At 38.5% G+C, this 11,127-nt stretch overlaps 1 non-coding gene across 1 annotated transcript; it reads left to right on the plus strand.

The window, feature by feature from the left end:
- Positions 1-2,894: 2,894 nt before the first annotated feature.
- Positions 2,895-2,966, plus strand: Trnaa-ggc. The gene has a single exon. It is a non-coding gene; the product is annotated as a tRNA-Ala (tRNA).
- Positions 2,967-11,127: the final 8,161 nt, after the last annotated feature.

Here is an 11,127-nt window from a genome sequence, read left to right on the forward strand (position 1 = left end):
ATATTCTTAATTGGAAAGTGTGTGTGTCTGTTTGTTTGTCCGTCTTTCACGGCAAAACGGAGCGACGAATTGACGTGATTAAGTGGAGATAATTTAAGGGATGGGGAGTGACATAAGCTACTTTTTGTCTCTATCTAATCCCCCACTTCCCTAAAATGGGGGGGAGGGTGGAAGTTTGTATGAAGCATTCCGCAATTTACGAATTTAATGCAAGCGAAGCTGCGGGCAAAAGCTAGTAATATATATTTACTGGCGAATAACAAGAGAATTTAACTATCCATCGGTTAACTTCGTCACCACAGCGAAATCTCTCAAATATAATAATATGTACATCCTTTATGCCTTATTTAAACTATCTGGATATGGATCGCATAAGTCAGGGCCAATAAATATTTTTTTCCTTTCAAGAAACGTATGCTATTCATTGCATAATATTTGATATAATTACGTATTTTAAAGTTCTACATACAACATACATACATACAATCACGCCTGTATCCCATAAAAGGGTAGGCAGAACACATGAAACTACTAAAGCTTAAGTGCCACTCTTGGCAAATAAGGGGTTGAAAGAAAACGAAACTGTGACATTGCAGTGACAGGTTGCCAGCCTCTCGCCTACGCCACAATTTAACCCATATCCCATGTCGCCTTCTACGACACCCACGGGAAGAAAGGGGGTGGTGAAATTCTTAACCCGTCGCCACACAGGCTTTTTAAAGTTCTAATTTAGCTATATTCATTCACCTTATAACTTGTCACAAACTTTATCCCTAAAATGGCGGTATCGGATTTGACCTAGCTCTCCGACTATAATATATTGGCAACAAAAATGACCTAAGGATACGCCTGAGGTGAAAATCGATATCAATTAGCACTTATTTAAAAAAAACATAAACGTGTTAGGTGTTCCGTATAGATAAGGTACTTAAAGATAAAATTAAAAAAAAAATGACAAAGATATTTATAAAATACACATTACGCATTTTTTACCTACGCCATGCATTCAGTTATTATTATTAGAGGAAATACATCTATGGACTCTAAACATCTGAAATAAATGATTTCATTCATTCATTCATATCAATCAAAATTGTCTCACAATATGTTTGTTGTCAAAACAACAACTTGCACAAAATACTTTTTTCTACTCGTCGACTTTAATCTGTCAATTAGGACACCACAGACTAAATTATAAGTGCTAACTTTTCAGTGTTGGATACTCTATGGCAGTTCCGACTCAACTATAATATCTCATTATAGTTGACTTTAAGTTAACTGTAATAATTTCAAAAATAGAACTTCATACAATTTCTATACTATGTAATTTGCGATACCTGGCAAATTATCCTGCATCTGAAACACATTTTTTTAATATATCACGTTATCGACCAATCAGAGACGGTTATTATAAACTTGGTTGCTAGGTAATTCGATGTTGATATTAAAGGTGAACGACGCTATTAACATTAATTTTAACTTGAATGATGATATTTTTCGTCCATTGATGACGAACATGATGACTCGTAGAAAAAGTATTGTATACAATAGTGATATAATTAAGCTTTTCACTCTCGTACCGTACTATTAGGCCACTCAGCAAGCTTCTTGGCCTAAACATGGTACTCAACTGAAAAGCTTTGTTTATTATATCACAATTGTATAAAATACTATTATACGTAGTGATTATACTAATACATTCTCTATTTATAGGATGTATTTAAAAATGGAGACTAGGCTCTCTAAACTAACGTGCCGATTCGCGCTTAAAGCTACCTCAAAAATTATATCTAGATACGACATGGATCGGATCAATGTGAAAAATAAATATTTCAAACGTATCTTAAACAGATGCGACTTCTATTGTGAATCTGATAAAAATAGACTGGATTTCATAAATATTAAGAATAAATTATTAATCGATAAAAGGAGTTAGGTTAAGGATTACTAATAGTAATTTTATTGATTAGAAAGAATAAATGCACTAACATTTAATATTTCTGTGCAAGTTCATTTATCGTCTACGCAACAACCAATTAGTGGTACGTGCAAGGAATCATTCGAGAATAATGGTCGTTTACCAGACAGTAGTCTTTTTGAGCATTTCTTTTTTTTTTGCCTCTTTTATGAAGTGTGATATTTTTGAAAAAAATTATGCTATTTCTACTCAGAATTACTAGCTTTTTCAATCCTAGTAGTTAAAAAAATTGTTCCATAGGATTTTTTCTTACTTTGTTACCATTTTCCGTACATGTATGGGATAACAAAAGAGGAAAGTAACAAAAATGTATGGAAATTCTGGGACACCTTTTGTCTCCCAGTGAGATTGAAAGTACTCGTGATTCTGAGTACAATTGACCTAAAATTCCCTAAAACAATCAAAATTTTTTTAATGGCAAAAAAAATGCTCTTTTAGGGTTCCGTAGTCAACTAGGAACCCTTAGAGTTTAGCCATGTCTGTTCGTCCGCGGATACCTAATCTCAGTGACCGTTAGCACTAGAAAGCTGAAATTTGGCACCAATATGTGTATCAATCATGCCAACAAAGTGCAAAAATAAAAAGTGGAAAAATTTTTTTTATTAGGGGTTTTTTTTTTATTTCAACCCTATCGTGTGATACATTGTTGGATAGGTCTTTTCACTGTTGTAAAATAGGCCACATAGCAGTGACATTTTATTCACATCTTAGAAATTAGTCTCCATGGAGATAAACATTTTAAAATGTTAATAATCCGTATGTTTTTTTTTAATATAAACATATGGATTTTTTTTGGCTTGGGTTGTAAACCTTGAAAATCTTGAAATGTAGATGTCGTTGGTGACGCATGACTACGTCACGGTGACGTAGTCATGCATCACAGTCGCAATGGTTAAATTAGCAGTCATGGACGGATGGTCGGCTGGCGCAATTGGTAACGCATTGGACCGGCAATCCAAGGATGTGGGTTCGAGTCCCACGTTGGCCAGAGTCGATCACTATTGATTTTTTCATTGTGATTGATGTCTGCATTTATAATTTGCGAACATTTTAATATTTTACACAATAGTATATCGGATATTATAAAATCACTTTAGTTCTGTGATTTCTAAACCGATGAAAATACCTGGTCTCATCGCAGCCGGCACTCCTGAAAAACTGACATCTGGCAATTTTGTAAAAGCACCACGCCTTTTTCCGATGGACTTGCAGTCACAGAGATCTTAGAATGGGCAGAATAGATTTCCTATTCCAAAAAAAAATGTATAGAACATTCTTACACTCGCGTTAAATTCGACAATTGCGGAAGGCTCAATACAACCCCCCCCCCCCATTTAGGGAAGTGAGGGAGAGGGGGGGTGTAATTTTACCGTGAAAGACGGACAAACAAACAGACACACATTTTCCCATTTATAATATTAGTATGGATAAATACTTATATGCATAGAAAACATCCATGACACAGAAACAAATATCTGTGTTCATCACACAAATAAATGCCCTTACCAGGTTTCGAAATCAGGACCGCGGCTTGGCAGGCAGGGTCACTGGTCGTCAATAAAATAAAACCATAGATAAGTCTCATATTCATATTCATATTCATATATTTATTCATAATAGTTCATATTATATGTCACATACATTTAAAATACAATTATTTGCAGAATTGATATTCGTAACATTAAAATATTTTACATACTTATTCTAATCTTAGGTACTTATTGGGTACTCTATAAACTCCTTAAAGCTGTAAAAAGTGTGCTCGATAAGCCATCGTTTCAGTCGCGCTTTAAAGCTCATCAGTGACGGTGCGTTTGTGACATGACCCGGCAGTCTGTTGTACACAGTCGGCCCCATCACATGCGTTACTTTGGCAGATTTTGCCAGCTTGTGCTTTACGCCCAAGAGTTTGTGGGCATTCCGCAAATTGCGACCGTGAACGTCTGCTCCACTCGCGTATTCATTAAGGTGGCATCGCACATACACAGCTACTTGGTATATCACCACAGACGGCAGCGTGAGTATTCGGAGGTCTTTGAAGTGAGGTCTTGCAGTTTTGTCCTGTCCAGTCTGTACTATTGCTCGCACGGCTCTTTTCTGCATTCGGAATACGCGCTCCCATTCGGCAGCGCGGCCCCATAACTCCGCACCGTATTGGAGGATCGAGTGCACAGTGGCAAAATAGCAAGACCTCACCACATGCCTGGGCACAACCCTCGCCAGGCGTCGCAATGCGAAGCAGGCACCCGCAAGTTTTTTACACACTTTACTGATGTGTGCATCCCATCGCAGGCTCCTGTCTAGTTCAAGACCCAGAAATGTGGTGTTATGTACCTGACCTATTTTGACACGATCCACGAGTACTTCTAGGTTCCTAGGTTCTTTGCCTCCAAGATGAAAATGCAGGAAGTTTGTCTTTTGAAGGTTTAGTACTAAGCCATTTATAACAAAATACCTCCATACCTGACTAGCAACTTCATTTAGGCGCTGCTCGAGTTCATCTAAGTCAGGAGCGGACACAACGACAGCGACGTCATCGGCATACATATAAGCTTCTCCCGCCGTTATTGCTTTCGGTAAGTCATTTAAAAGCAGCGAAAATAAGATATTAGACACCGATGACCCTTGTGCAACTCCCATTACAGTCGATATCGCCTCCGATCTAACTCTGCCTCCGTCAGCGACCACCGCCTGGGATCTATCGTGAAGCATATCTGTGAAGAGTGCATGTGCTTTACCTCTTATTCCATAGTGGTGCAGTTTGATAGCGAGTACGTTGTGGTCGGCAACATCGAATGCCTTCGACAGGTCGCAGCACAAAACCGCAACCTGCCGGCTTTGCTCGCGGGCATCCATAACACAGCGTACCAGTTCACGTGTCATGGCGCAAGTCGAGTGGCCCGCGCGGTAAGCATATTGCCGTACAGACAGAACTTCGGTAGCGGTTAGGAAATCTGTTAATCGCGAGCTGAGTCCATTTTCAAACACCTTAGCCAACGCTGGAATTATAGAGACAGGTCTGTATCCATCAATGTCTTCTCTTTTCCCTTTTCCTTTAAATATAGGGGAAATTTTACTAGTTTTTAGGGAGGAGGGATAGGCCCCCTCGAGAATACACTGATTGTACAGATCCGCCAGTACTGGTGACAGGGGAGCGGCACCGATATAAATGAGCTCCATAGAAACATCGTATATATCTTTAGTGGCTTTGTGAGGGATGTTTTTAGTTATTATTCTAAATACCTCATCCGCAGAGAACGGACGGAGCAGCAGGCCACAATCGGCCGGCGTGCAAGCACGGCCCAGCGCAGCGCGTACTCGCGGCAGGTCGGCGCTCGGCGCGCCACATGCTACCGCTGCGGAAGCAAATCGTTGGTTCATGGCATTTGCAGCGTCTTGCTTCGATGGGAAGTTCTTACCGTCTGTGTCTACAACCACATCAAAAAAGTCTGCAAGAGGGCGTGATGTTTTGCCTCGTTCCTTATTTACAATTTGCCACATGGATTTGGACGCATTTTGGCTCTTTTCTATTATGTTTTGATAATGGTCGTATTTAGTCTGCCTAACGAGCTCGTTATATTTTCTATGTGTATTATTGATCACTTGTTTTAAGCATTCATTATTTGGAAATGCATTACCAATTATAATAATGTCAAATAAAAATGATTTTAAATTAAAAATATCATCTGATACCCAGGATTGAATTTTACTATTATGTAATTTTAATGGAAAACAAATGTCAAAGTGATTTCTAATAATATTTATAGTAGATGTCGCCATCTGCGCAGCCTTGCGACCTCGGCGATTCCACAGCTCGTTCCAGTTTATACTATATAACGCTTCTATGAAGGCAGCTCGATTGGCATGAGTAAACGCGCGCGCCAGCCGTGCCGGCGGCGGCGGTGCGCGAACCTGGTACACCACCTCACAGCGTACCGCGAGGTGGTCACCAATGTTCGTCGTCACAGGGGATGCGTCCGTTAGGGTTACACCAGGCTGACAGTTAGTATATACATGGTCTAAACATGTAGCCGACTGGTTGCCTATCCTAGTATAAAAATCTACGATACATCTAAAGTTATATACTGCCAGTAAATCAGTCAAATTGCTTTTTGATGAGTCATCATTTAAATAGTCAATGTTCATGTCACCTACGATAATACAATCTTTATCATATTCCGCGATCTTAGCGAGCACACTTTCCAAGCGAATCATGAAATCATTAGCGGTTATACTATTTGTTCGATAAATACACACTACAATTAAATTCGAGTCTAATAATTCTATCGCAGATATTTCGCAATAAAGTTCACTTGACAACTTCTGTATTTCTGTTATTTCAACGGCTTTAACGGAATTTTTTACAAAAATGCACGAACCACCATGAATAGCCTGTTTTCTGCAATAATGGGATATTAAGCAATAGCCATCTAACTGTATACATGCAATTTTATCATCCGTCAGCCAGTGCTCTGTAAAAGCCACTAAATCACAATTTAAGTCAGTCTTCAATAGCACTTCCAACCTCTCTGTCTTATTATTAAGAGATTGGACGTTTTGTTGGCAAATCACAATCTCCTCAAGCCTCAAGGCATTAAGTCCGCCATTTGTACTTTTTTTTTCCAATTGTGCAATAAAGTTTAAATAAATAAATAAATAAAGTCTGAGGCGGGCAATCCCATATTTCCCGGAGAGGTCTATACTAGTATGGTGCTTTTCTCAAACATGATATGAAATAAGTTATAGTACACATACATACATACAATCACGCCTGTATCCCATAAAGGGGTAGGCAGAGCACATGAACTGCTCCGGTTTCAGTGCCACTCTTGGCAAAAAGGGGTTGACAGAAAACAAAATTGTGACATTGCAGTGACAGGTTGCCAGCCTCTCGCCTACGCCACAATTTAACCCGTATCCCACTGTCGACTTCTACGACATCCACGGGAAGAAAGGGGTGGTGAAATTCTAACCCGTCACCACACGGGTACCTGTAATATTGTATAAAATTCTGGAGCTGCGCCGCCTGCAAGCGTGATACTTTGAAGCCTAGTTAAACGAAAATAACAACATTTTATACCATGCCTGAGAAAAATATTCTTTTTCAGTACAGATGGTGTTTTTTTTACGCACTAGTGCGAGAAGTGGTTCATTATATGCCAGGTCGAAACTTCGGAGGCTCATCTGTACTGAAAAACGTCGTACGATACACGTGCGAAAAGGAAATTCGTAACTCGTGTCGATTTAAAACACTCCCTTCGGCCGTGTTTTAATTTATCGCCACTCGTTTCGAACTCCTTTTTTTCGCACTTGTATCGTAATGTACTATTCTATAAATTTGTAACTCTACAAGCAATCGCCGACACCTCGAAATGGTCGCATCCGGTCGCGGCAAGATGGCGGACTTCCGGTCCGCGTCGTTTCACGAATCATTGCGATATCGACAGTTTTAACTAATGGTTCTTTAATAAAGATTTGTGGGTGTGGTTTTGATTTGTGTGAAATAATGGCTTGATGCCTTCCTCATAATAAACTAACAGCCCGAGTCAAATTCTGATTACTGAACCAGTGAGCTACAACCTCGGCCTTGTCGTCACTTTCCATCAGGTGCGACTAAGGTCAATCACTGGCCAGTTTATAATAAAAAAAAAATCTGATCCTGCATCAAATATTGGAGTTGGATGCGACATGGATTGGTTTTTTAGGGTTCCGTAGTCAACTAGGAACCCTTATAGTTTCGCCATGTCTGTCTGTCCGTCCGTCCGTCCGTCCGTCCGTCCGTCCGTCCGTCCGTCCGTCCGTCCGTCCGTCCGTCCGTACGTCCGTCCGTCCGTCCGTCCGTCCGCGGATAATCTCAGTAACCGTAAGCACTAGAAAGCTGAAATTTGGTACCAATATGTATATCACTCACGTCAACAAAGTGCAAAAATAAAAAATGGAAAAAAATGTTTTATTAGGGTACCCCCCCTACATGTAAAGTGGGGGCTGATATTTTTTTTTCATTCCAACCTTAACGTGTGATATATTGTTGGATAGGTATTTAAAAATAAGGGTTTACTAAGATCGTTTTTTGATAATATTAATATTTTCGGAAATAATCGCTCCTAAAGGAAAAAAAAAGTGCGTCCCCCCTCTAACTTTTGAACCATATGTTTAAAAAATATGAAAAAAATCACAAAAGTAGAACTTTATAAAGACTTTCTAGGAAAATTGTTTTGAACTTGATAAGTTCAGTAGTTTTTGAGAAAAATACGGAAAACTACGGAACCCTACACTGAGCGTGGCCCGACACGCTCTTGGCCGGTTTTTATACTACGGTCCACCTGATGGAAAGCGGTCACCGTAACTTATGGACGCCTGCAACTAAAGGAGTGTCACATGCGCGTTGCCAACCATTACAAACTTGTACTTACACTTCTTTTTGCTGTGTTAGGTATGACAGGTTCCAATAATGACGTTTTTGTTTGAAATGTCACTTTTGTTTTGTATCGTATAGTGGCGCCATCTATGTGTGGTGAGTGTATGCGCGTTCTTAGGCGGTCGCATTTTAATGGCACGGGATTGTATGATCTTCTTATATTTTTACGTGTATATAAATGAAATCAGTCTCTTGTGTTCTGCCTACCCCTTTTAGGAATACAGGCCTGATATTTTATGTAGTCAGCTGCAGAGAAAAGTAGACCCCCTTGCATGCTAATTTGTATGCAAGGGGGTCTACTTTTCTCTAAAGCTGACTCTATGTAGGTACTTATAATTATATGTAAAAAATATATATATATATTGCAGACACCTTACACAGATCAACTTAGCCCCAAACTAAGCAAAACTTGTACTATGTTATAATATGTACATAAGTAATTTGAACATTGTCAGACTAAATCGTGTTTTTTTTTGTTTTCCGTTGAATTCGACACGTCGTTAGGTTCATTATCAGGAACCAACCTGTATATCAGTTTTAGTTAAATTCACAAAAAAAATTCATCATTTTCATGCATAAAAACCGGCCAAGTGCGAGTCGGACTCGCGCACCGAGGGTTCCGTACAAACATTAAAATTATTAAAAAAAAATATATTATGTGATGTAACTAAAAATTTATGGTTTTCGTAATTTTTCCTTTATCTATGCTATAAGACGTTGCTTCGTACCAAATTTCAAGATTCTGAGTTCACGGGAAGCACCCTGTAGGTTTTGATTCCCTTGCAAGTGTCGAAAATTTGCGGCATAAACGGCTGTATCTTTTGATTGCGTTGGCTTAGAAGTTTGATTTTTTCACAGCTTCAAGGGACAGTAGACCTGAGTAATTGATATAAATTTCAGCTTCATACCTCCACGCGTTCCTGAGAAAAAGGGTCTTGACAGACGGACGGACGGACAGACGGACAACAAAGTGATCCTTATAAGGGTTCCGTTTTTTCCTTTTGAGGTACGGAACCCTAATAAATGAATATATGAGTGTGAGAGACCCTTAAGAATAACATTCAAGTTAGTGTCAAGCAAAACTATACTATATAACTTCGTATAGACGGCCAAGGTCTAAGAAAAAAACGTACCTCAAAGCCATAGAGAAAAAGGTACGGTGGCCAAGATGGCTTTACACCTTTGGGGAACGCTCGGATAGATGCTAATATTAATATTTGACATTTAACACATATCAAGCTAAGAATATCAATCAATCAATCAATCAAAATATTCTTTATTCAAATAGGCTTACAATAAGCACTTTTAAATTGTCAACAGTGTACAATATTCATCTTATTCTAAATAGAGCAATTTATTGGTGCAATAAACAATATTGTTTTAAAACTACATTGATTTAATAAAATGATATCAATCTAAATTGTATAAAAAAATACTAGTATAAAAACTTCTAGAATAAATTCTAAATGTCAAAAAAATTGTATAAAAATACATTGAATTATCAATAATTATCATCATTAATAAGCTATATAATTAATGGTTTTCAACAATACTTGTATCCCACGGTGTTTCATCATTCATGTAGTCTTGTGTGCTGTAGTAGGCTTTAGAGATCAGTATACGCTTTACATAATGTTTAAATCGATTAAAAGACAGTTCAGTGATGGCATTAGGAAGTTTGTTATAAAATCTTACACAATTACCCATGAATGATTTTTTAATTTTATGGAGCCGAGTGAAGGGCACTGCAAGCTTATGCTTATTTCTAGTGTTTATATTATGTACATCACAGTTTTTCTTAAATTTACAAATGTTTTTATGTACATACATAATATTCTCATAAATATATTGACAATGCACTGTCATTATATTAATGTCCTTAAACTTATCTCTAAGTGAGTCTCTATGGTTCATTTTGTATATTGCTCGAATAGCCCTCTTCTGCAGAACAAATATGGTATTTATCTCTGAAGCACTGCCCCATAGTAAAATACCATATGACATAATGCTGTGAAAGTAACTAAAATAAACTAATCGAGCTGTTTCCACGTCTGTTAACTGACGGATCTTGCTCACTGCAAATGCTGCAGAGCTCAGTCTATTCGAGAGGGTAGCAATATGGGGACCCCACTGAAGTTTAGAATCTAAAGTTATGCCAAGAAAAACTGTACTATCTACCAGTTCCAATTCCTCGTCCTTCACAACGACACTTGCTTGTTCATTTTTAGCATTACTCGTTACAAACTTAATACATTTAGTCTTTTTCTCATTTAACAATAAGTTATTAACACTAAACCAATTAACTACTTCGGAAATAGCATTGTTTACATTTTCACAAGTTTGTTGCTGACGTTTGACTTTGAAAATAAGGGAAGTATCATCTGCAAACAATACTATATCATGGTGGGTCTTTACAAGATATGGCAGGTCATTAATGTAGATAAGGAACAGGAAAGGCCCCAATATTGATCCCTGCGGTACACCCATAGAGACTAGTGACCCCGGTGAGCGCTGTCCATTCACGTCGACCCTTTGTATTCTATCGTGTAAGTAAGATTTGACTAAATTCAGTGCCGATCCTCGCACTCCATAGTAGTGCAATTTCCTGATCAGTGTTTCATGACAGACGCAATCGAAAGCCTTAGATAAATCACAGAAGATACCCAAGGCATCCTGTGACTCCTCCCAGGCATCGAAAATCTGTTTGATTAGCTCAACACCAGCGTCGGTT

The sequence above is a fragment of the Leguminivora glycinivorella genome, chromosome 24 (genome assembly GCF_023078275.1).
Source record: "Leguminivora glycinivorella isolate SPB_JAAS2020 chromosome 24, LegGlyc_1.1, whole genome shotgun sequence".
Lineage (NCBI taxonomy): Eukaryota > Metazoa > Arthropoda > Insecta > Lepidoptera > Tortricidae > Leguminivora > Leguminivora glycinivorella.